Source organism: Rhipicephalus sanguineus, chromosome 2, assembly GCF_013339695.2.
Source record: "Rhipicephalus sanguineus isolate Rsan-2018 chromosome 2, BIME_Rsan_1.4, whole genome shotgun sequence".
In the NCBI taxonomy this organism is placed as follows: Eukaryota; Metazoa; Arthropoda; class Arachnida; order Ixodida; family Ixodidae; genus Rhipicephalus; species Rhipicephalus sanguineus.
In genome coordinates, this window is record NC_051177.1 from 170,377,055 (window position 1) to 170,404,437 (window position 27,383).

Below are 27,383 nucleotides of genomic sequence, written 5' to 3' on the forward strand. Positions count from 1 at the left end.
CATGATATCGTGAAACCTGGTCATACGATCCTCCCACGCCCAGACGTTTGCCGTACCCCGCGTGGGCTCTTCTTCCTCCGATGATGTTCGGTGAGTGAGTCCTCGAGCAACACGGTGAGCCGCTTCGTTTGGGTCCGGTGTGTGCCGGTATCCACAGTAAGTGCCTTCGGTTATCGAAGTCGACCTCTCCTGGATGTACGGGATGTCGCTGGAGTATGTGGCACGCCTCTTGCGAGATGCGCCCGTTCGCAAAATTGCGAATCGCTGTTTGTGAGTCGCTGATCACGTACGTGGCCTTGGTCTGTGTGAGGGCCAGTGCTATAGCCGCTTCCTCTGCCGCTTCGGCGTGTGCAGTGTTCACGGTCACGCTCGTGAGGTGTTTGCCTCGATGGCTGGTAACCGCCGCCACGAAACTCTTCCTGTCTGGATAACGGGCTGCATCTGTGAAAACCTCTTCTTGTCGTTGGAGTAGCTTTGGTTCATGCTTTGTGCCCTGGCTTTACGCCGTCCCGTGTGGCGTTGGGGGTGCATGTTGAAAGGCAATGGCGGAACGTATATTCGCTCGCGTACTGCTCTTGGAATTTCGACCTTGATGCCGTGCTGCGTGTGGTATGTGCCAACATCTCAACATTTCCAAAACCGTTGTTTGCGTGGCAGTGCAATTCTGTCAAATCACCTAGATTATTTACAGAGGCAAACATAGCTTGCACGACAATCCGAAGTGTATTTAGTGAATAGAAAGTGCCCTAATTTCATTTGTGATACTTCGGGACACAAGGTTTAACCTTGGAGTTCATGTCGTGTTCTAATGAAGTTAGAACCATTCAGAAGAAACAATTTCTTAACACCAATTTCTTGGAGTACAGGCGGTGAAAATAACGCATGTCTTGCTGTCCTGCATCACCCTTTTCAGTTTTTTTTTTCCGTTAGAACGTGAGCTTGCCCATCCTGAGCTATAATGTCCCAACTTCATGACTTCGTTAACTCTCGCTAGTAAGAGAACTTCCCCCTTCTGCCTCGGGAGTTGTGCATCGTAAAAGAGGAAGGTAGGAAGGAAGAACCAAACGGAAAGACAGGAAGGTTAGCCAGTTCTTAGACCGGCTGGCTACCCTGTGCTGGGGGAAGGGGTAAGGGGGATAAAAGATGATAGAAGAGAGATGTTACAAAAAAAGGAGAGCAAGAAAAGGAAAAAGAAAAAGAGATTGGGAAAAAAGGAAACGAGATAATGGCACTACTTAAAGAGGAGTAATCGCCACGGTATCGAGGAAGAGCGCGTAGACAGAGGGCGCAGAAAACGGCGATCCTCGGAGGCGGAGTAGGCGAGTCCTTGCCGTGGCGTGACATCGGAGCGACTGCAGCGACACCAGTGTTCGTTCTCGGGGCTAATATAACGGCGGAGGATTCCTTGAGGGCCTCAGTAGCGTTCTCTATCTATCTATCTATCTATCTATCTATCTATCTATCTATCTATCTATCTATCTATCTATCTATCTATCTATCTATCTATCTATCTATCTATCTATCTATCTATCTATCTATCTATCTATCTATCTATCTTGCATTTACCGCGTTTTGTTTCTTCAATGAACACAGGACAAGAGCAGAAAATTCACGAGCCCTTGCCCAATCGGGCACAATGGGGGAAAGCGAAGCTTGGCGTGTGAAGCTCGTGATGGTGGTGTTATAAAAAGCTATGCTCACCCGCAGCTGGCGCGAACCAAAGAAATAATAAAGAAAACAAAATAAACTTTCTTCTTGGGGCTGGGGTTTGATCCTGGGTCCCCACCGGTCCGAAGCGAGTGCCTTGAACACTAGGCCACGCGCCCTTTCTCTTTCTCTGTCTGTCTATTTCTTTCCCCCCGTCTCTCTGTTTCTTTCTCTCCTTACTTTTCCGTTCATCCATTGTGTGTTTCTTCTTTCTTTCATTCAGAAGGCACACGCCACTAGGCCACGCGCTCATGCTCGCATGATGTGTAATGAACTGAAACATATATGAGCGTGTTCCACCGACGATGTAAATGAAACAGAAAACTCGCTATAATGTGCCTCATTGAAATATTTCGTGTTGGCGGTCTGAAAGCGATCTCCAGGAAATGTGTACGTTCTATAAAATGACTTGCGTATTTCAGAAAAATTCCAGCTTCGAGGAAATTCAATTCCGAATCCATGCTTCCATAATCGCGTCATGGTCCTTTCGTTGGAGCATTCTACAGGTTTACGAACGCTGCTGGAAAGAACATGAAAGACGCCATGCCGATTCAGCCCGAAAACAGCGTTCCGGGGACGCCCGCTACCTGTAATAAAACTGAACGCTCATGTAAGGTGAGAGCATTGCGCAACGCGAAAGAAAGAAAAGCAGCAGGTCAGGCACGCCCATGCCCAGCCACGGCGGACTGGAGAGGCGCGCGGGGAACCCCGGCGCGCTTCTCTAGTCTATTTCATTTCATTTCATTGCATTACCTTAAAATTCTCAACAGAGACATTACATAAGGCGTGGGTTTACATATGATCATTATGCATTACTTAGAAAGAACATGGGTATACGCTTTATTAAACACGGCACGAGCAATATGGGAACATGATTATTTAATCTATACAAGCAGCCGGAATCAAATCAATCAAATCAAATCTTTATTTTGCATATTATGGTTACAGGGTTAAGGATATACAGAAGAGGGTCCCAAGGTCAGAAAACCGTACCGGGACCCTCTGTGCATGATCATTAGATAAAAATTACAAAATAAGCACGAAAAATGAATAAATGAAATATCAAGTCAACCTAAAAACAAGAGTACAATAGTTATACAGAAAAAATGCTACGATAATCCGCGACATCATTTTAAAGCGCAAAGAACTGTTTTCTAATTGTAGAAATATTGATATCAAATATATACACATATATATCCATATATATTCATACTAACAATGAAAACATATAAATGAATACAGAATGAACTATAACAATGGATTTCACGCAATGTTCACTTATAAGTATAGAGGAAAGGGAGAAAAAAAAAACAGTACACACTATGAATATTTAGTATAATTATTGGTTCAGGAAATGAGCTTTGAGTGTTTTTTTCAATGCAGTAAGAGATGGCGATGTTTTGATGGGGTGAGGAAGAGAATTCCATGCTTTGATAGCACAGAACGATGCTGTCATTTTACCATAATTAGTATAAACTTTAGGCAGCAAGAAGTTATTTTTTTGAGCAAAACGAGTGGGGTTATTATTCTTTAAGGAATCTAAGGAAATAAACTCATGGGTGAGATCTTTATTAATTAACCTGAAAAGCAAGGTAATTAAGTTAAACGCAAATAAGTCATTAGTGGTGAGCACTTTATTTTCCAAGCGTACGATACTAATGTTATCACGACTAAAGTTAGAAATAATGCGCAGAGCTTGATTTTGTATATGTTGAATGCATGAGAAATGACATTGATATGTGTTGCCATAGGCAGCGATACCGTAATTGATATGACTATGAATGAATGCGTGATAAAGTGAAAAGAGAGCAGGAGTAGACAGACAATGTCTAGCTTTTATTAATGCTCTTATGCCGAAAGAAGTTCTTTTCTTAACTTGTGAAATGTGATTGTGAAATTTTAGTTGTTCATCGAGATAGACACCGAGAAATGAAACACAGTCGCTAGTCGAAATGAAGTGGGAGTCGAGGGTTACCTGAGGTGAAAATTCTAGTCGTCTTTGAGGAGAACGGAAAACCATGAATTTAGTTTTGTTTGGATTTAAAATCAAGTGATTATTCTGGCACCAAGTGGCAATGTTAGCCAATGCACTGTTTAATTTATTAGCTAACGTTGTTAAACATACATCTGAGTCTGAGACAGTAGTGTCATCAGCGTATAACATGCACTGTGAGGGTGAAGCGTGCAGGGGAAGATCATTTATGTAGAGAATGAATAATAATGGTCCTAAGATGGAGCCCTGTGGCACCCCCTGATTAATTGTTTTAGTGTCTGAAAACTTATCAGATAAATAAACTGTTAGCTTTCTGTCACACAAGTAGTTTTTCAGAAGGATTAACGCTGGCCCTGTTATTCCATAGGCTTCTAATTTTTTTAGTAACATACCGTGATTAATTGTATCAAACGCCTTGGAAAAATCTAAGAATACGGAACCAACAATAAGTCCTTTGTCTATGGAACTCTTAATGTAGTCAGTTAATGTGATTACCGCCAAGTCGGTTGAACTACCAGAACGGAAACCGAATTGGCAGTTGTTCAAGAGATTAAACTTTTTTAAGTAACTATTCAGGCGACTAACAAATAATTTCTCAAATATTTTGCTGACGGATGATAAGATAGAAATAGGTCGGTAATTAGAAATAATTGACCTATCCCCTTTCTTAAAAATGGGTATGACTTTTGTGTTCTTAAGGGTGCGTGGAAAAATTCCAGTTTTAAAGATGCTGTTAATTATGGTAGCTAGTGTTGGAGAGATTAAATGACCTACCATTTTAGGTGGCGCGCATGAATATCATCTAATCCAGGAGAGGTATCTTTAAGGTTCTTAATCGTGGTGAAAACTTCTTCTGATGTTACAGGGAAAAGAAAAAACGAAAAATTAACTCGACTCATGCTACATTCAGCGCCCGTGTGATCCTGATTGTAAATTTCAAAAAAGAAGTCACTGAAAGCATTAGCGATTTCAAGCGCGTCATCGTGCGTACAGTCATTATACATGATTTTTGAGATTGAAGTGTGACACGTTGTTCTGTTTAAGAATGTATTGAGCAACTCCCATTTTCTTTTAGAATTGTTCTGGCGACTTACAAATTCTTTTTCATAATAATTTTTCTTAGCTTTCTTGAGCAAAGAATTTAAGATGTTGCAGTACTTTTTGTATCTTGATGCCAATGTTAGATTGAAAGGTCGCTTCTTTGTTTTTTTGTATAAGTTTTCTTTTTTACGCATACTTTTAAGAAGACCCTTAGTTATCCAAGGGCATCGAGGTGAATTGTAACGCCGTTTACATTTGCTAATAGTTGTATTCCGAGACACGGCTTCCCGAAAAAGATCGCAGAAACTTTTGAGTGCATATTCAGGGTCTTGCACCTGATCAATTTCAGACCAATCAATATTGCTCACATCTTCTATAAAGCTGTTCTTATCGAATACTTTAGCTAAGTATCGTGCACTATCCGAGCTGTTCGACGAGCTAAAGATGACGAAAATAGGATAATGATCGCTAATATCAGTTTTAATGACCCCAGAGTTAGGTGCAGGAGTGATGTTAGTTAATGCATGGTCTAGAAGCGTTTCTGTTCCATAAAGAGTACATCTTGTTGGCGACGTTATGAGTTGCTCGTAACCAAATCCACTAAAGCAATCAGAATAATTTACACACAGCCTGTTGTCGATATCTAACAAATTGATATTCATATCACCCACTATGAGAACATATTTGTTCTCTGAAGCTAATATGTTGAAAATGCGATCCAGGTGAATCATAAATTCAGAGGAACATGATGATGGCGAACGGTATATACAGCCCAAAACAAATTTTTTTGAATCAACGGACAAGAACGAATGATCAAGTTCAATCCATACCGACTCACACTGCGCAATAGGTATACTAATGTCACGCCTTCTAGTGTAGGAGATTTTATCGGAAATGAATATAGCTGATCCTCCATGACAATCATTTGAGCGGTGACAGTATTCTGATTGATAAGACGGAAATCCAAACATGTTAGTATCAGCTTGACAAAGCCAGGTTTCGGTTATGCATATGAAAGAAAATGGAACAGAAAGGGAAGTAAGAAAGCTGCTAATATTATCGTGATTACGCCGAAGGCTTCTTGCATTCAAGTGAACGAGGCAGGGATTGTTGTCAGATATCAAAGATCGTACTTTAGCGGGTGATAGAGAAGCCATGTTTCCCTTATACGTTCATTTCATGGTCATAGTCAAAAAAGAAGGAAATCTATGTGAAGATGCGCAGATCTGTTTCTGTCTGAATGCGAAACACCCTGCTGTCGTTAGTCTTTCGCGCCTTTATCTGGCAGTTTTCTGTCCAGAGAAAGGACCACCTTTTTTCTTTCTTCAACGCAAGAGCCCTAGAAAACAGCTTTTTGTTCTCGAGAGTCAAGTGATCGTTTACATACACGGCCCGGTCAGTCGCATTACCGAAGCCGACGTGGGATGTGTGAATCCGTGCTTTTCGCGCCTTTTTCACAAATTCATTTTTCTTCTCGCGACAGACAAAACGTGCAATGATGTTTTTTTCACCAGATTTTGATGATGACACTGAGAGCCAGTAGTTTTTATTTTGAAAATGATCTGGTATTTTTTCTATGAATCTGGTTGCGCTGGTTAGGGCGGCGATCTCTGGGGCAGGCTGTTCCAATCTGTGGCTGTGCGGGAAAAAAAAACAAAAAAAAAAGCCAGGCCTGCGCGGAAAGCGCAGCACAGTCACAGCGAAAGCTGGAAGAGCGGCATTTCTAGAGCCCGTTGTAAACTCTCTTGGGGCTACTAATACAAATACACTAGCAACGTGCCCACTACACCACAAATCATAATTTTAGTGTAGTTGGGAAGCACCCACCACGAAATTATTTGTCATTCTGCGGAGAAGCGAGGTAGCTACCATCTGTAAGGCATTATGTGCACTTTGTTGAAGCGACGGTTGATGACTATAAGGAATTATCGCTCAGGTCTTTGTAAAAACTGCTTCTTTACAAAACCTTAATCCGCTCCAAACTTGAGTACGCTTCTGCTGTATGGGACCCGAGTACTGCCAAGCTAATCGATTCACTTGAACTTGTTCAAAATAACTCTACCCGATTCATTCTCCACAACTACAACCGAACTGCTAGTATCTCCTCCATGAAACTAACTCTCAGTCTACCGTCACTTGCTTCACGCCGTTATTTTTCTCGTCTTTGCATTTTCCACAAAATTTACTTCCATAACAGCCAACTGCGTAATGAACTAATCGCTAAACCATCCTACCACTCCGTTCGCATTGATCACTCCCACAAAGTTGGAATCATTTCCTGTCATACTGATCACTGTTATCATAGTTTTATTCCACGCACATCACAGGATTGGAACCGCCTTCCCGGAAGCATCGCCGCCATTGAAGACCATCAACTATTTAAAACAACATTAGCTAACACTGTATAAATAGGAGCCGAAGAACTTGTATTTTCCTTTCTGTTTGCTGCATTTTTTGTTTGCTTTTACTTGTTTTACTTTTTACTCACTCCCCTCTGTAATGCCTTTGGCCTTGAGGGTACTAATAAATGAAATGAAATGAATGGGTTGGAAGCTTTAAACGATCCACTTGTCATGTAATTCGCATTGTGTGAGGCCCGGTCGTTATTTAACGCTCCCACCACGCTTTGTAACATACGTTAACGTGAGAAAGAGAGAGAGACAGGGAATTAACTGTATTGAGACCCTGAGGAAATGGATCATGGGAACCTTATGGGCTTCCTTGGCAACCAGTAGAAGTGCACTTGCGAGGAACCCACTACGCTATAAATCATCATAATTTTTGTGAAGTAGGAAAGCAGCCACTATGCAATTTTTCGTCACTCTGCGGAGAACCGTGGTACTCGCTAAACGCCTGTAAGGTATTATGTGCACTTTGTTGATGCTGTGGCTGATGACGATGAAGAATTATTGCAGAGGTCTTTGTAATGGGTTGGAAGCATTCAACAACCCACTCGTTGCGCAATTCGCATTGTGTGACGCCTGGTAACAGAATTCGCGTTGTGTGACGCCTAGTTGTTATTTTACTCTTCTACAACACTGCATTACATATGTTAATGTGTTTCCTTCCCGACATGAAGCCTGTATGCGGCCTTCCTGCAAAGCAGTTTCAAGCACCGGCATGTCTTTGAGGTAGAAGACTGGGCTCCTACGCAGACGGCCCAGGTTCAAACCTCGTTCCATCCCGGATATTTTTATTGTTTCGTTTTTTTTAATATTTCACGGCGATAGTGGCTATGGACACCGGCGGCGGCGGCGGACAACTACGGCGCCAAAAGCGGCCCTTCTTGGGATATAATAACAGCTTTCGCTGTAAAAACCGGAAAACGTAGTATGAGTACGGGTGCGGCCCACTTGGTCCACGTGCCGAGTTCGATGTGACGTTAGGCCAGCGGGAATAATTTACGGTGGTTTATTAAGCGAACCATGAAGAAACTTATGAAAAAAGTTCAGAGTTTCGCCTCTAGGGCGAAGCAATGAATGCGATAGCAAGAAATTGCGCTGCTCAAGCACGAATGACGCAGGAAAAAGAAAACACTTAAGGCGAGTGCGAACTAACAACTGTCACAGCTCGACACTTGCAGCGCGCTACTGAAACGCAATGACGCACGAAAAGAACGTACAGGTATACACAGGAAGAGCGCGAACTGTCACAGTTGTTACTTCAACTAACCCCTAATTTGGCTTTTCTAGCTAGCAGATCACTCATTTCGCATACGCGGCCGCTGCAGCGAGCAAAGTGGCCTTCGTGCGATCTATAGCTTCGACGCAGACTTTGCGGTGAAAGCACAAGACGCACAAAACTCTCCCTCAAAGGATAATTGCGCGAGCACGGTCGACCACGGCCTGTATGTCAAAGTACAAGTCGAAGGCGCATATCCCAACTCTAGCGAAACCCCAGACAGTGTCAGAAGTGGGGACCCAAAAAATTTGTGAGCCGCCAGGACGCATGCGCAGGACGCAAGTCACTCTAGGACTCTTTCGCCCGCGTTATTCCAAGACCCTGCAGCGCCTTCCTTTGGGCAGCAAACGAAACCACAGAGCGCGCGAGCTCAACAGAAGAAAATAAAGACGGCGCTTGGCATTGGCACGTGAAGCCTCGGCTCGCGTTCACTTCTGGTCACTAGAATAAAACTTCATTTGCCTCTAGTTGGGACATATACCTGAGGCTAAAATTACAGCGCAGACGTACTTCTTTGTCCTTCTTACTTCTTCTTTACTTATTTGTTCCTGCGAGCATGTGAATATGATTTCATGTTTTCACGTATCAAATACACTATCATCCTTGTTACACGTTTTGTTTTAGAGCTATTATTGCGTGCGCATGTGCAGTAAGTTTGCTTTGGCTTATACCGGACGCTCTAGCTATTTTTAGCCAAGGGTTAAAAAATACAATATTAGAGGCAAGCGGGTGAAATTATTTGCAAATTGATGACAGTCACCTTGCGCACTACAGGCATTTTTTCAATTTTTTGTTTTGTTTTGTAACCCCGGTCGAGTGCTTCTGAATTTTTTTGTTCTGAAATACTTTTAATTCTGGTTTTTATTTATATAAACATACATATGCATACCCGAGACGTGACGGCGACGGCAAAAATCCGCCGCGAGTGTTCATATAATTCCTATCGCAATAAAAGAGATAGGAATAACACACGGCGACGAGTAGCAAAGGTCAGCAACCCTAATTCTTTTTGCAAAGACGACACGCTGAAATGACATGAATATGGAGAGTACGAACCTTGCAGCATGGTTTGCACAGATTCGCGAGCGTTGAATAAATATGTTTGGTGTTGGCTCCATACTGCGCATGCGTATTGGAGTTTAGGGCGGAATATGGTTTGGTAGGCTAGTAATTTCACATGCCTTGGAGCTTGCTTTAGGTGGTGTTTAAAGAAGCCGAGTATGGGCCTTATTATGCCGGTCATGGCCAAGCTTTACTTCCTCTCATTTCTCCGATTGGGGAAGGGCTTCTGTTGCTTTCTTTCTGCCTCACTGCGCAATGCTCCTTCCTGTATTCTTCCTGTATGCTGGTAATTGAACGTTCACGCACGCGCTTAGCAGCGCCTCACTTCAGTTGCTACAGGTAACACCGACTGCCATTCGTTGATATAGAGGCAACATTGAAATGCGGCGACGTGAAATGGCTATAGTCATATCGATATCCTCGGTGAAAGATCCAAATGATGTATCAGAAACGGTTGATCTCCGACAAGCCCAACAATCAAGACAGCATCAAGTTCACATGGAAACCGTCTGCTTTTTCAGTTAACTAATTGAATGAATTTCTATTATTTATCATGACAGTTAATTGCCCCTTACTTTCAACGTAGGGCCCGTTATTATGGGCATCCTATACAACTCGCTATTTGAACCATTAGTTGCTTTTCGTATCATCATAATTTTATTTTCTGTTGGGGTTTCTTCCCATTCGAGTAAAGACCAAGTTGCGATTGGCCGTGGCGAATTCTTGTGTGCTCCACCACAAACGGAACGTGGCTAGGTGCTAGCGGCATAAGCTTGTAAATGCAGAACACTTGCTATGAAGGCTTTGTCGAAATATTTTGCAATGCTGGAATAGAAGTGTTGTGTAGGACAACCTGTAATGCCGACATCGAGGATCGGATGTGTGCGAAAACTTTTCCGACTTGCGAAAATTTTGCGCCAAGCAAGAACCGTGCTTGAGGAGAGACGCGCGAAAATCGCGTGTCCCCTGCAGCGCGGCTGTGGCCAAACATGCGTTTCGACGATCGTGGGATCAACAAAGGATCCAGAGAACACCATGGCTGTACTTTCCTACGGTAAAACTACATGCTTTCAAATCATTTAATACAAGAGACCGATCTCAGCAAACCATCTGCGCATGCGCGAGTTTCCGACAGCGGCACTGCCTCCATCTTAGTTGTAGTTCTCTGAGCGCTGCTGGTGCGTCTGGTTGCTGTGTGCTTCAGGTATATTGGCGTTTTCCACCAATTCTCGACACACAAGGCGATTGAAGGCGGTGCAAAACTGTGTCCGCACCTCCAACGTATGTCATTTTATTTCAGGTTAAACTGCATCCTAGCGCTAAGAGAACAAGAACAGTCGATACTGAACAGGTCGTCTCGTCGTGTTGATGAGCTTGCGTCGCTTTGCTGAATAAATGTTAGTAATAATAATAATAAAATCACAGTTTCGCCGCAAGGGCCAAGCAATGAATGCGATAGCAAGAAACTAATGCTATACGAAGTGAGGCTCGCCAGTGGATACTCTCAGTTTGAACAGCTCTCCTGTTAGGCGGCCGAAGCAGCGAATGAAACTAGCGTGCTTCAAGTGTCGAGCTGTGACACTTGATATTTCGCGCTCATCTTCTGTTTGTTTGTTTAGCGGCGTCCCTTGAGCTCGAGTGACTTTCGTACGCTCCGTAACATGAGCGCGGACATCACGGTGAAAGCTTGAAAGATCCTTCCCCTCACCACGAGAAAACCGCGCGAGCAGACAGCGGAAGGCCAAGGTTCTTCCTGCGCAAATATAAGAAAAAGCGAATGAGCTCGCCGACGACTTTTAAATGCGCCCGTCGCACTCCTAGCGCCATCACGCTGGTAATGGAGAAACGCTTATAAGCGCCGGCCTCCTCTGAGTCCGTCCAGCGGTAAAGGGTGGAGGACCAGCGTTCCGTGGCGTAGTGGTTAGCGCCACTCGCTGCAGAGCAAGAGGTCCCTGGTTCGATTTCGCGCTTCGGAAGCATTTTTCTGAATTATTTTAAAGACGATAGTCTTTCTTGGGATACTTAAACGGAGAAATCTTGGTCCAATTGGTCCAAAAGTTGAACCAATTGCCCAAGGGCCAGCCATCTTGAACGGCTGACTAGGTTCATACTTGTGTACATTGTCGTTCAAAAAGCAAACATTACTCATATCTGAGGCGCAACATCACTAGGTAAGTATTAGGTGGTGTTTTCCTTTAATAGAAAATGCATACATACGTAATTCTAAAGACCCCAGTTTCTTAAGCTGCTCTGATAATGCGACTGCGCTGAAACTTGCCTTCCTCCGGGCCCTCTGCACGAGCTCATTGTTGTGTTTCGGTTTCGGTTCTGTATTGCACTGTACGAATGCCATGGGGCGCCGCTCTGGCATTCCTGTTTTACACAGGCAACGTGTAAATAAAAGAGTGTGTGGAGAGTACTCGTTGAGTGCGGACGTTTCTTCTGCTTCAGCGCTTCGCGCCAAACCGCGTGTTCGGGCTGGCTGGCGTCGCCGCCGGTCGCGTTGGTCACCGCCGGTCTTCGCCTGCTGCTGCGCCGGGACTACCAGCCCGCAACGCAGCACTCATGTTTCCCAACGTATTGCCAGATGGCGTCCATATCTCACGCAGCGCCTCTTCTATCGTCTTTAGACGACATTTGCAGCGAAGCACGCAGATACGCGGCCAATTTTTTTATTACTACTCGCATGTGAAGTTACACGTACAGCGCAGCAGTCATTCTCATTTCCATTTCGTTTCCACAGGTTATGTCAATAATTTCTCTCGCTGCAATATTATGCTGCGTGAATGAGCAGATAGTTTTCTCCGTTTTCTATTTCGACCTTCCGTAAAAGCAAGCGGGATCAAATTATCGCGCCTCGAAGGGAACGTCAATTAGTCATTACCTCACGTAAGCATTGAGTGAATAGTGTAGTGGGATTTATGTTTGAATTTCTCGTATTACTCTGTTAGAAATGTTTGCCACATTATCTGAAACAACTGGCTATCCGGGGCGTAATTTAATCGAGTGACCATGAGAATTGCAAATGACCATGGCAGAGGCAGGAAGGCGTGATTAAAAATGCAAATTAGAGAGCAGGCTCGGGCAAAGTAATTGAATATCTCCGATGAGAGCATTGAAACAAGGTCATCATATCGGGCACGAGTCTTGCAAATGAAAGCTGCACGGCACAACCACGAACCTATGCAATTCGAGCGGTCGACACCAGCTCGTTTTCGTCTTTACAAATTAATCTTTTCTCTGTACTTGCACCTTCTACACATCTCTGCCTGCGCTGTCGCAGACATAGGCATCCCACTTGGAAACAGGGGCGCGGTTCACCCGCAGAACACGTTGCATCGGCGGAGAACTGCGTGAATTCAAGCAGTTATTCGCCGCTTTGTGTCGGGAATCAAGATAAGACGAACATTTCTAGCACCTGCCGTCCAAGCTGTTGGTCACGTTGTACTGACACCACGTGTACAGTACTCACGGATTAAAATATGACAACCTAGGGCAAAGTAATGCACATGTTTTCCTTTCTATCATCTTCAGTTCGGGCTATATCAGCGTAAATTCGACTAGAAGTCGTAGAGACCAGATTCGCCGCGACAAAAATTGCGCATGCAAGTCGTTATACTAAAAATGTGATGTTGCGTTTGAATCCTTGAGTACTGTGCGTGGCCGAGTATGGGGTATAGTTGGCGAGATTCTGTATTCCACAATAAGGATTTGACCACATGGAATTCACCGCCACGGACTTGGGGCACACGTTGTGCTTATAGCCAGTTACGCTTTGTAGCAAGTTGCACTCAAAACTTTAAGCTGGACGATGACATAGTGCGAGGCAAGAGATCTTTGTCGGCTTCGCTGCGTGCACTTAATAAATATTTCCGAACGCCTCCATAATGTGAGGAAAGGGCCCACGTGTCCGCTTACAAAAGTTGTACTTTGCACACTTCTTCATCAAACTGATTGAAAGAAACACAACAAAAAATACACAAACACGGAGAGAGGTTAAGGACACAAGTCATTTATTCATCGCACAATCAAAACTTTGACACGAACCAACAAGCGCCAGTCACCGCTTTACCTTCATTGAGCAAATAGCGTTCTATAATGACGGAGAATAAAAAGCAGAGAGGACGGGAAGCGGGTGGTCTTAGCAAGACGTTTGGCAGGATAATTGACTTGAGTTGCATTATTCGAGCGCAAAACATTATTGCTTATGAACCGATGCGTTTACGTGATATCAAAATAAGACCTGTGGCAAGGAAAACTCTCTTGTTCTACTACTGCCCATCAGCGTACTGTACGATGTACACGAGGCGGCCGGCCACAAGCATAAGAGCGGGGTTTACGTGCGCAGCGCCCTTTCCGAAGATTGGCAAGACCTGTCGCACTCCGGGGGAAGAAGCCGCACGTCTCGTGCTGCAGCGGTAGTTGGCACGAGAGCGCTCCGCTGTTGTGACAGCTTTCACTGCGTGTAACTTGCTCTATTTCATTATTTTCACAGTAGACAAGGCCCGAAGATACGAAAATAGCACAGAATAAGAATACACTGTTCATAGTGGTAGATGAACTTCGAAACAGATTTTGTGAAGGATGGTACGCCGTCGCAACCGCATTTATACGGTATTAGGCTGAGATCGCTCTTCAAAGGAAAACGTTCAAAGCCTTATCATGAAATCGAGAGTTTCATGGAAGCCCGTCTGGTCGGGATAAAACATTACGAAGGAAAGAATGAAACGTCGTTTCTTTCAAACTTTATATCATAGCCGTGGCCTAGTGGACTGGGCGTCCGCCGCGGCTACGGAAGGTTACAGGCACCCTCCTTAGCCGAAGCCCGGTAGCCGCAGAGGTGGTAATGCCTAAGGGCATTGCGCATATTACGGCATTGCTTTGAACAGGGTGTGCTGTTGAATAACTGTTGGTGAAATGGCTGTATATAGAATTAATACACACACACAAACACACACACACGCACAAACACACGCACACACACACAAACACATATATATATATATGTGTGTGTGTGTGTGTGTGTGTGTTTCATGAATTGCAAACCTGCCCGCTTCTCTACATATGTCTTCATGTCTGCGCCATGTGCATACTGTGCTACGTCCAAGCGTTAAAATCTTTTATTTGGTGGGTGTACTTCCTTTTGTCAAAGCCATATCACTTACCTGTCACAATAGGTAATTAAAAAATACCTGTAAGCAATAAAACCGCCGGGCTCTTCGCGAAATTACTGCCAGCACTATACGCGTCCCTCTTGGGTGAGCCACGTGCTGCAAGATCACTTCATGGGCTTCACTCCTCTTTAAAAAAATAACAAACATTTTTTTTCAAGAAGACACATCGAAGTCTGAGGCTACCTAGGGTTTTATTACAGATCAGCCAGCAACGTGGAAGCTAATTCTTTTTGTTTTCTATGATATGTGTTAACGCGCTATAGTAGGCGGTTACCGATGACCCGTACAAGCGTTCGCATTAGTTACGGCTGGCCACACTGCAGGTGTGCGCTCCATCGCGGTTCCGTGCGAGCGCGTTTAATATCGGCCGTGCACGGTCGAGAGGGCGCGCAGCTAGGAAACCCGCCATAATCTGGTGGGTGCCGCGTTTTGACGTGCTATGGGATTACCCACCAGCTATCTTCAGAGACTCGAGATTGTATAGGTTGCGCGACATCTATTGCGTTAAATGGCCCCAAGCCATCGGAGCGAAAACAAGGCTCGAAAAGTTCAATGCCAGCATTAATTTCAGAGAGGACCCAAGTAAATATTTCTGCGCTCGCTCTTAGACTTTCTGCGCCAAACAAACTTCTTTGTACATCTTTCACGCCACTGTTCTGCTATGCCTAAGGGTCAGTGTTCGATATTAAGATAAAGGTACAAGCGCTCGAGCCTTCCCTATGAAACGGCTCAGCGTTGTTTAGTGTGCGGCTGCATTTGGCTCTATTTTGCAACAAACTTTATTCGCTTTGTTGCGACCTGTTTCCTTTCCCGAGGTCGTCCGAGACATAATGCAACGAGCTCGACACATCGCTGGAATCATCCTAGGGACCCCCGGACTAGGGGTTCCCCTCATGCTCCTCGCTAGATTACAATATTGATAATAAAGATGTTTTACTCCCTCTCATTCAAATGTTCATCCTGATTTGGAAAGGCCCTGCAAGTCTCTCGGCTGCACGCAAATCTCCATGACGTACTCTTAGAAGTGTGGCAGCAAGCTTTGTTCAACAATAAAGAGCAATTGCTTTCTTTTGTACCACACTACAACATGTGTGCAACCACTCATTGTCATGTGCAAAGAAATATTTGAGTTCGAATTGCACTGAGTATCTTTCCCCTTCATCTTGTTCTTTACTCGCTCGTTGTTGCAAATTTGCAACGTACCTGTTTTCTGCTTATACAAACTGTAAAAATCCGCAAATTTCTTTTCGATGGTAGTACAGCTATTGCCATGCTTCCGTGCTGCTCCACGAGTAATATTACGATGAGACGAAGAATTGTATAGTAAACGGTTAAACGCTGCCAACAAACTGAATGAAAGGCGATATTATGAAGAAGCATACCAAACGACGGTCATTAGAATATTGTACATTTTTCTTCACAAACCACCTACGTGGACACCATGAGATAGAGTACCAAAATGCACTCTATGCCTGATGATGATGATGATATATGGTGTTTATTGGCGCAAGGGCCATTTGTTGGCCAAAGAGCGCCAGGACATGGTACAGAATGTGGACAATGATTATGGTAAGTGGCTGTAAATGGGCCTTAAAATTCCTCGCGCAAAACGCGGGTAAAACGTATAAGAATTAAAACCATGAGAGTGATGCGAAATGTGTGTTATGAAAATGAATGGCGAGTAGTCGTAATAATAAGATTGCGGGTATATGGCATAAGCACGAATGCCTCGTCAATGCCCTTGAGTCCAAGGGATGCGAGGAAGGTGCTTTTGTTAAGTGTAGCTACCGCAGCAGCAGCCTCTGTTAGGAGGCCATGCTACGTATACCTGGGTAAATGACGTAAAAGTTATCCACATCTTTTAAAAACGAAAACAATGACTGATGTTTAAACAGCGGCTCCCGACCTATGAACATCGACGGGTGGAGTGGTACTTGTTGCCGGTAGGGCAGTGGAAAGTGTTTCCTTCTTATAGCGTCTAATTCTTTGCATTGCATCAGAATATGAAGCACAGTAAGTGGTTCACCGCACCTCTCACACACGGGTGGATCATTACGGGACAAAAGGTATGAATGTGTGCTGTGTGTGTGTCCTATCCTTAATCTGCTAAGTGTGATTTCTGTGCGGCGTGACTTCGATACTGGTGGCCAATTTCCAAGACACGGTTTTATTACATGTAATTTATTGTGTATTTCACCGTCCCATAACCGCTGCCAGTAAGCCCTGAGTGTTTTCCTCAGCAGGGGTTTCAGGTCCATTACAGGAACAGCTATGGATGAATCGCTGTTGTTTCGAAGGGCGGATGCAGCCAGTTCGTCCGCTAACACATTACCTTCAATCTCGCGGTGCCCTGGCACCCAGCACACCACCACATGCTGTTTAACTGCGTAGGTTGCGCATAGTAGTGAGTAGAGCGTGACGACGACAGGATTTTTGTGTGTTTTGAGAGTCCTCAAAGCTTTCACAACACTCAAGGAATCCGTGTATATAACTGCGTGGTGTAATTTGGATTCTTTAATGTGTTTAACAGCAGCAAGTATCGCATAGGCCTCCGCTGTGAAAATGCTCGTGTTGGGGTGGAGAACACCAGCATCTGAGAAGGATGGACCGACTGCGGCGTACGACACACCTTCGTCAGATTTTGAAGCGTCAGTAAAAAATGCAGGGTAAGGATATTTCTGTTGTAGTTCGATGAAGTACATGCGGATGTGTGTCACTGGTGCATGCTTCGTGACTTCCATAAAAGATACATCGCAGTCAATAATCTGCCACTGCCATGGTGGCAGCTGTACAGCGGGAGCCATCACGTGGTGCTCAAGGAGTGGGACTCCCACTTCCTCGGCAAGACATCGTACGCGCAGTGAGTAGGGCTCTCTCAATGCAGGACGGCTACGAAAGAGACGAGAACTAGACAGATCATTTATAACACAATATGCGGGATGTTCACTGTTAGCATTGACTTTCAAGAAATATGCGAACGAAATGTAGGCTCTCTGCAAATGAAGCGACCACTCGTTTGATTCTACGTATAGGCTTTCTACGGGGCTCGTCCTAAAAGCACCCGTAGATAGGCGAATGCCTAGATGGTGGACAGGGTCAAGCATTTTTAAAGTGGTTGGTGTCGCTGACTGATACACCATGGCCCCATAATCTAGCCGTGTGCGTATGAGGCTCTTGTATAAATTTATAAGACACTTTTTGTCACTACCCCATGTAGTGCGCGACAACACCTTTAAAACATTCATCGTTTTCATGCACTTCTCCTTAATGTATTTAATGTGTGGCACGAATGTCAGTTTGGCGTCTAATATTACCCCTAGGAATTTGTGTTCCATTTGGACAGGTAGCCGCTGACCATACAGGTTAATGTCCGGATCAGGGCGCAGACCTCTCTTTCTAGAGAACAGGACGCATGTACTTTTTCGTGGATTTATATTGAACCCGTTCTCGTCTGCCCATTTGGCCACCTTGTTCAAGCCAAGTTGAACCTGCCGCTCACACATGGGAAGATTACAGGATTTAAAACCTATCTGTACATCATCCACGTAGACGCAGTAAAACATGGTACGCGGGATACACACACGCAGGGAATTCATTTTTATCAGGAAAAGTGTACAACTGAGGACACCACCCTGCGGCACTCCTGTTTCCTGAACAAATGTTCGTGATAAAACATTTCCCACTCGGACACGGAAAGTGCGATCGGACAAGTAGTTTTCTATTATAGTCAGCATTCTGCCTCGCACACCTAGATGTGAGAGATCTCTGAGTATTCCAAAGCGCCAAGTCGTATCGTAGGCCTTCTCCATGTCGAGGAATACTGAGAGAAAAAACTGCTTATGAGCAAATGCTTCACGAATTTCAGCCTCAATGCGTATTAAGTGGTCGGTTGTGGATCGACCTTCTCGGAAACCACACTGGTACGGGTCAAGTAATTTGTATGTTTCGAGGAAATGTATTAACCGGCAGTTTATCATTTTTTCGAAGACTTTACACAGGCAACTTGTCAGCGCGATGGGTCTGTAACTAGTCACCGAGGATGGATCCTTTCCCTCTTTCAGAATAGGTATCACAATAGCTTCTTTCCAGGAGGTAGGGATCTCGCCGGAAAACCATATAGTATTGTAGAGGGAAAGGAGTGTTTTTTGTGTTTCGTGGGAGAAGTGTTTTAACATATCGTATACAATACGATCAGAGCCTGGGGCAGACTTGTTGCAAAGGTTCAGTGCTGCCTGTAGCTCCGCTACGCGGAACGGTGCATTGTATGCCTCATTTTGTGTAGATTTTCTTTCCAGCCTCTCTCGTTCCAACCTTGTTTTGTATCTTTGGAAGGTTTCAGAGTAATGTGTAGAACTCGATATGAATTCGAAGTGTGCTCCCAGGGAGTCAGCTTGGTCTTCCATGCTTTCCCCCTGGGTGTCCACTAAGGGTACCGAATAAGCTTGTAGACCTCGTACTTTCTTTACGCCATTCCATACCTTGGCCTCATCTCTATAGGAGTTTATGCCCGATATGAACTTCTGCCAGCTCTCCCGTCTAGCCTGCCGGCGCGTTCTGCGGCCTTGCGATTTCATCTGTTTAAAATTGATAAGATTTTCTACTGTGGGAGACTCGCGCAAAAGCCCCCACGCTTTATTCTGTTGCCTCCGGGCCTTGCGGCACTCGTCGTTCCACCAGGGAACACGACGCTTGCTTGTTCCCTCAGTTATTTCTGGTATACATTTAAGAGCAGCGTTAATTATAAAAGCGGTAAAATACTCAACAGCAGCGTCAATACTAAAAGAAGAAATGTCCGTCCACGAGATCTTAGTAAGTTTGTGGAAGTCCTCCCAATTGGCTCTGTCAAGCTTCCACCGAGGAGCCTGGGGTGGAGCTTCATTTTGCTTGTGTGTTTTGAGAATTATTGGGAAGTGGTCACTCCCATAGGGGTTTTTAACCACTTCCCAGTTAAAATCAAGTAAAATGGATGGGGAGGTGATGCTTAGATCGATGGCTGAATAGGTTTTGCTCGCGAGGCTAAAAAACGTGGACTCTTTCTTATTGAGTAAACATGCGCCTGTGGAGTACAAGAAATTCTCAACGAGGCGGCCTCGCGCATCGGTGCGGGAGTCGCCCCACAAGCTGCTGTGGGCATTAAAGTCTCCAAGGAGGAGGTAAGGCTCGGGCAACTCATCTATAAATGATTGGAATTCATGTCTGTGTAGCTGGTAGTGTGGGGGTATATATACAGAGCAGATAGTAATGAGTTTATTAGCGAGTATAGCTCGAACGGCTACTGCCTCCAGTGCCGTTCGAAGTGGAAAGTGCTGGCATGCTACGTTTCGGTCTATTATGATTGCTACACCGCCAGATGATGCGACACCATCCTGGCGGTCTTTCCGAAAAACAACATACTGACGTAGGAAATTTGTGTGTTTCGGATTTAAGTGTGTCTCCTGTACACACAGCACCTTTGGACACAATTTGCTAAGGAGTACTTGTACATCGTCGAGGTTGTGTAAGAGCCCTCTGACGTTCCATTGTAATATTGTGTCCATGTTGGTAGTGTACGTGTGCTGTGTGTCGCAAAGAAAGAGTCAATTATTTTACAGAGCCTTTGTCAGGCCCTGTGATAGGGGTTTTGTCTTTTTTGGAGCGGTCGAGCGATGCTCGCCGCTCCTTCGGCGCTGCCTGCGCCGGTGGACCAGTAATGTCCATCGCCTCTGGAGGGGCGACAGACAGTCGCTCTACCGAGCGGTGTTTGCTTAGTGTAGGCTTCGCCACGGTTGACGAAGCCTTGGCCCCCACCAAGCCGGAGGTCGATGGGACCCCCTTGGCCTCTTCGTTGCCCCGGCTGCTGCCAGAGCCTGCCGAGGCCACTGGTGTGGACTGATTGGGAGTGGGCAGGGCAGCACTGGCTGCTCCCACCGTAGGGGCAAGTGGCGTTAGCCTGGGCACGCTACGCGTGGTCCGGGCTACCGCCAGGGGCCGTTGTGGTGCTGCCCCTCGTTGCACCACTTCGGCGAAGGATGTTCTCTGTGGAAATAATAATGAGACCCTCTGTCTTGCTTCGCGGAATGTTATGTTTTCTTTTACCTTTACAGTGATTATTTCTTTTTCCCTCTTCCAGGCCGGGCAAGCTCTGGAATATGCGGGGTGACTGCCATCGCAATTTGCACAGTGGATCTCATCATTTCTGCAATCGTCTGTACTGTGGCCGGTGGTGCCACACTTAGCGCAAGTAAGCTGTCCTCGGCAGCTCTGAGAACCATGACCAAATCTCTGGCACTTAAAGCAACGTCTCGGGTTCGGGATATACGGTCGGACATTAAGTTTCACATAGCCAGTTTCAAGATTCTCGGGTAGTGTGGTGGAACTGAAAGTGAGTATTAAATGCTTCGTTGCAATTTCTGTGTTGTTGCGTCTGATTAGGATGCGCTGCACGTTCGTTACACCTTGGTCCTTCCATCCATCAAGGAGTTCTTCTTCATTCAATGCCATCAAGTCTTCGTCGGATACGACGCCCTTCACTGTATTCATGGTACGGTGTGGACTCACCGAGACGGGAATGTTGCCAAACGCTACAAGGTGTGAAAGTTTGTCGTATTGTTCCAGGTCCTTTAGCTCAAGGAGCAAATCCCCACTTGCCATCTTTGTAGCCTTATAACCTGTTCCGATGGTCTCTTTCAGGCACTTAGCCACAAGGAAAGGTGAAATTGCTCTTGCTTTCATAGCAGATTGTTCACAGTGGAGGACATGGTATTTCGGGAACGTTTCTTTGTTTTTAGGCAAAAAGAGAGAGGCTACGTCGGTGCGTACCCTTTTCGGGGCACGATCGGTTAGAGAAAGGTTCGGAGGTCCCATGAGAAGCAAGTTGTTCGGCAACGGCGCCTACCACCCACCACGGAGCCCAACAAGGGGACGTGGCAGAACATGTGAAAAGTCTGCACTACGCCAGCAGTACGCCGCTACTATAACCAAATATGGTTTATCCTAGGTAGGATAGCCACACAGGGTTAACCCTTGCCGCCAGGAAGAGGAGGAAGTAAACAGAAAAGAGAAGTAGACAGGAACGATTTAATGCGGGAGGGAAAGACGAAGATGAGGGGAGAGAGAGAGAGGAAAAGGCGACTGCCGATTTCCCCTGGGTGGGTCAGCCCAGGGGTGCCGTCTACGTGAAGCCGGGGCCAAAGGGGTGTGTTGCCTCTGCCGGGGGGCCTTAAAGGTCCAATCACCCGGCGTCGGCTCAACCCCCAGGATCCCCTTTTCCCCGGACACGGCAAAGCCACGCACGGCTAGGCGTGGGAGGGGGTCGAAACCCCCCCGTTAGCTCGGGTCCGTGGTGTCGCTACACACCAAACGCCTGCTTGTGCAGACGCCCCTGCGGGGACTCTATGCCTTCGACATAATTTTATTATGGTAGTGCTTTTAGAGCCTCGTTATCCGTAAAATGTACTAGCTGTTAGCTTAGCTTCGTGATCCAGATCAGCCACCATGCACGTCGGTTACTGTCTCAGAAAAGTCATGGCGCGAAAGTCTTGTCTTGGCGCGAGCTGGCGTGCAGTGTAACAGGACTTTAAGCCATGAAGCATTGCAAAATCACGCATCTGAATCACAGGATTGTCGTAATTTATTTTTAAACCGAAAGTTGTTTCGCGACCACTTCCTGACTTTGCTGACTATGACTGCAAGGTTCTGCTAAGGCCTTCCTGTCTAGGTGGGGCCCAGTGGAGTACTCGTTAGACCAACCGCACTGCCCATCACAGCGAGATGACTTATATTTTATACGTATCTTCAATAGATGATTAGAAATGCATCTAAGAGAGGCCCACAATTATCCGAACGCAAAAAGAAACGGTTGAAACAGTGAGCAGTGTTAAGAAAACGGTAGGATGTTACCTTGATGGTTCCATAAAAAATTCTAAAGATCGTTCGTATCTTGAGGCCCTCTTTCAACTTTGTCGGACTATTGTGCCATGATGTTGAGCAAATGTCTGATTGGTAGTGACTCCTCACTCCTCCATTCTCTTTAGTGAACTGTTCATTTCCGCCCCTACCACAGTAATCATTCCTCCCTTGTTTGTGTAGCCTTTTTCCCGCCTTAACTCGTAAATCTTCTTCAGTGCCTGTTTGCCTATAACTGGCCTTATCGCGCGGTCGTTTTTCGCCGGGGAGATGTCTTGTAGAAGCCCTTCACACCGCAAGGATCTTTCAATTGGCAGTCTTTCAGGTTTCGTTGCCTTTCATTGGCATTTGCAATTGGCTTTCAGGTTACATGAACCCCGCTATCTGTTAACAGGTGCAAACAAGTAAAAGGTATAAAAAGCAAAGCAGCACACCGTCATTAGGACGCCCCTCTCGAGACAGACGACGGCGTGTTGAGAAGACGAGAGTAGGAAGTCATCAGAAGACCTCAACGAAATGGCGAGTGGTAGATATGCGTACCTCTCCTCTGCGGTCATCACTGTTTGATATCTGAAAACTTCCTGTGATTTGTTGGCTACACACACACATCCTGATGGCTTTCATCGGAAATCGATCCCTGAAGTCTCGCGGGAGAAATTATCGCGAAGTGTGCGAAGCCCTGTGCGCTAATGCGCCTGCCGATAACGGCCTCATTTACGGCAGTAAGTTTGTGACCCCACACAAAACTTCTACCGGTCCGAAACGTGTGGGCCGTAATTATCACTTCAAGTTAAAAAAAAGTGCGCGCGTGGAAACATCGTGTTCGCGAACAGATTGTGGTGCTGTATTTTCGGAACATAATGGATGTAGAGACACATATTTCTACTTTTTATTTTTATTCCAAAAGACTGCGATACCTTCTTTTATTGATTGCTTTTTCATGCGATAATCTGTTTCTTCTTCACGGCAGAGATTGAGACACAAAAGAATAAGGTTTGCTTTCCAACGGGCAGCACCGGAGTGGCTCCTGGCAAACAGTATTTCGGCGCATCAGTAAGCGTAAGCGAGAACATGGCGTACACTTATGAAAAACCAGGGGTGGGGATGCATAAAGATAAACACTAGATGCGTTGACGCACACGAGGGTGACACCCGAAAAGCGTTGCCTTTGAAGGCTCTTTTGCGCCTAATTGGCTATCTTACAATCCCACCTCGCGACGAAAATGTCAGGTGGGCTCCATGGCTACTTTTCTGGCTACCTTCAGCTTCTATTATGGCCCAGTGAGTCACCATTTTGTTGTATTACTTACCGAAACATGCATTATTTCTAAGCATTGGTGTCGTACCAGCCGATGCGCGAGCACCACCTGCCCCCACGAGCAGCGCCAGTGTTGTCAGTAGCGCCAGTGTGTGTGTCTTCTTCCCTTCGTCCTTGTCTTTTCGCGCCCACATCCAAGAACCATGACAGACCAACAAGCCCGCATCGCTACCCACGAGCAGCCTGGTGCGGATCGAAACGCCTCGACGCAAAGCGCCGCGCGCCTGCAGATACGGGAAGACGAAGCTGCATGAATATGGCAAACGCGGGGAACTCCTGCCACTCCCGCTGCCCGGTCGTCGATGCTGATTCTGCGCGCCAGCTTCTAATTCCGATGTTACGTGCATGTTGTCGCGGGAACATGACAAAAACAAAGAGCCGCAATAAATTAATTCTGGTCTGTTGATCTTCAACAAAATTTTACGACATGAAGCGGGATTGGTATTGTCCTACTGACTTATTGATTCCAATGTTCTAAAATTACCATCTCTGGCAGAGCTATATCTATTCTACATGAAATATATGTAGGTACACTTATCTATTATACTTGACTTGAAGACAAAACATCACAAAAAAAATGCTCTTATTCCATGTTTTCACTTATTCAAAACGATACTATTTATTGTTAAATAAGTTTGCGGGTATAATGAGGCAGCAGCAAGCGCATGACCGGGTTGATTGGCGGCACATGGGAGAGGCCTTTGCCCTGCAGTGGACGTAGACAGGCTGATGATGAGGATCATGATGAATAAAACTTCTATGCAAAATAACGCTCCTGCTTGGCTATAAATCTAGCTGTAAACCTAAATGTAACGGCTTTCTTTTATTTCTCCTTTTCAAGGGTCCTTTTCATGTCTACTAGTCAATTATTCACTAAGTCACTATTGATAAAGATCGTGCACTAATTAATTATTCGACATTTCCGATGGGCGCTTTCAAAAAGCTTAAACACGGTTCGTTGGTTCTTTGGTTATATATAATGCAGCTATAATTTAGAGCTATATCAGGAGTGGGAATGCTATACAATGCTAGTAAGGCAACGAGGAAAACCGCACAAAAAATCGATACTAAAAAAAGCCACCAGATCCCACGCATTGTCGGAATCGATGTAAGCGAAGCAGCCAGCAAAGAGCTGCATACATCGTCTTGTCTCTCATTGTGGAAAATGCGTGCCACTCATGTTATGTTGGTTACACAGTCACGTCGCGCAATACCAATTTCGGGGTAGATCAAGCTAGCGAAACGGCCGCCAGCGCACCATGATCGTGGCACGTAAGTCATGCTGTACATGACATGCGTGTCATGATTTTCATGTTAACTCATGTTATTTATGTTGGTTACACCGTAACGTCACGCAATACCAATTTCGGAGTAGATCAAGCCAGCGAAACGGCCGCCAGCGCACCATGAGCGTGGTGCGTAAGTCATGCTGTACATCACATGCGTGTCATGATTTTCATATTAGCTAGTGTTATTTATGTTCGTCACACAGTCACGTCACGCAATACCAATGCCGGGGTAGATCAAGCTAGCGAAACGGCCGCCAGCGCACCATGAGCGTGGCACGTAAGTCATGCTGTACATGACATGCGTGTCATGATTTTCATGTTAACTCATGTTATTTATGTTGGTTACACCGTAACGTCACGCAATACCAATTTCGGAGTAGATCAAGCCAGCGAAACGGCCGCCAGCGCACCATGAGCGTGGTGCGTAAGTCATGCTGTACATGACATGCGTGTCATGATTTTCATGTTAACTCATGTTATTTATGTTCGTTACACAGTAACGTCGCGCAGCACCAATGTTGGTACATATCAAGCTAGCGAAACGGCCGCGAGCGCACCATGAGCGTGGCATGTATATCATGCTGTACATGACATGCGTGTCATGATTTGCAGGTTAGGACCTGTCAGTTATGTTCGTCATACACTGTTGTCACGCCGTATCAATTTTGGTATATATGAAGTTAACGAAACGGCCGTAAGAGCGCCAAGACTGCGACATGTATATCACGTTCATGACAGGCATGTCATGATTTTCATGTTGTGACTCGCTATTCATGCTCGTCATACAGTCATTGTATGCCATACCAATTTTGGTGTACATTCGACTAACGAAACGAGCAGGAGAGCACAAAGTCGTAGGCGGATAGATAGATAGATAGATAGATAGATAGATAGATAGATAGATAGATAGATAGATAGATAGATAGATAGATAGATAGATAGATAGATAGATAGATAGATAGATAGATAGATAGATAGATAAATAGATAGATAGATAGATAGATAGATAGATAGATACGTCGCACAAATTCGCTAAGAAAGGCTTCACATTTAAAAGAAGCAATTTAAATCTTAGCAAGATGCTGGCCAGTGGCAAACAAAAAATTTGTCGTGAGGAGTGAGTGTTACCGGGACAGCATTCCATAGCTATACCGTGTGTGGAAAAGAACCATTTAGGTCTATTTATGCTAGCGAGGAAAGACGTTATGTTGAATGCGTCAGACCTACGGGCAAAACTTTTGTCAGGAGACGACATGAGGGTACAGCCAGAAAGGCCGGAGCAGGAGTTAATGACTGCATAAAGCATATTGAAGTTTCGACGTTATATCGCGACAGTAGCGATTTAGTCATTGATTAAAGATGTGGTGTTCGTGAGACGCTGTCGCTGTTGCTTGGGTAAATTAAACTAACATTTTCGTTCAAAATTATCCAGCGAGCTGATTTCCCAATGTTTATAGGGTTTACAGAAGAACACGAATTATTGTGTTATATAAAAGCAGTATAGTATCACGGTAGCCATTAGGTACCACGGTATCACGGTAGCCATTAGGTACTTTTAGGGATTTACCGTTTGCGTATACAATGTGGTTTTCCAAGAAAGACGTTCCGTTATGATGTATTTATGCGAAAACGCGCACACTATCCTGAAAATAGTGGCATAACGACTGCTTTACTATAGTTGACGTTCACTCGCCAGGCTTTGTACCAATCGTTAAAAAACGTGAGGGATTGTCAACATGGTAATGATCATGAATGGAATTAATGGATTCTTAAAAAACACAGTCATCTGCGTAAAAGCTTATTTTAGATGTGGTGCTGAGATAAAATAATAATGTAAAACAAAAATAGGACAGGCACTGAAACGAATACCTGAGGCAATTATGCTGTCCTTATAGAAATTTACTATCGGAAACAATAAAAAAAAAACTGGCCATTTCACTAAATGAGACGGGGTTATTTAGTATGGCACTCATGCAGGCCCCTATTTAGTTTATGTAGGATCCTATTTATTTGTTCCATAGGTGGAACAAAGTTCCATAATTAATGTTGTTTGTTTTGTCGAATGCTCTAAATAGAATATCTGCTAATGGCTACTCAAAGGACAACGAGATGTGGTATAAGACCAGTCAAAACAAAACTCCAGGGAATGATGGATGACACTTGAAGACGCGATTGTAGAACAAGGAGTGTTCCTGGAAAGTAGCGGAACATGGAATGCCGCTGCGCAATGAAAA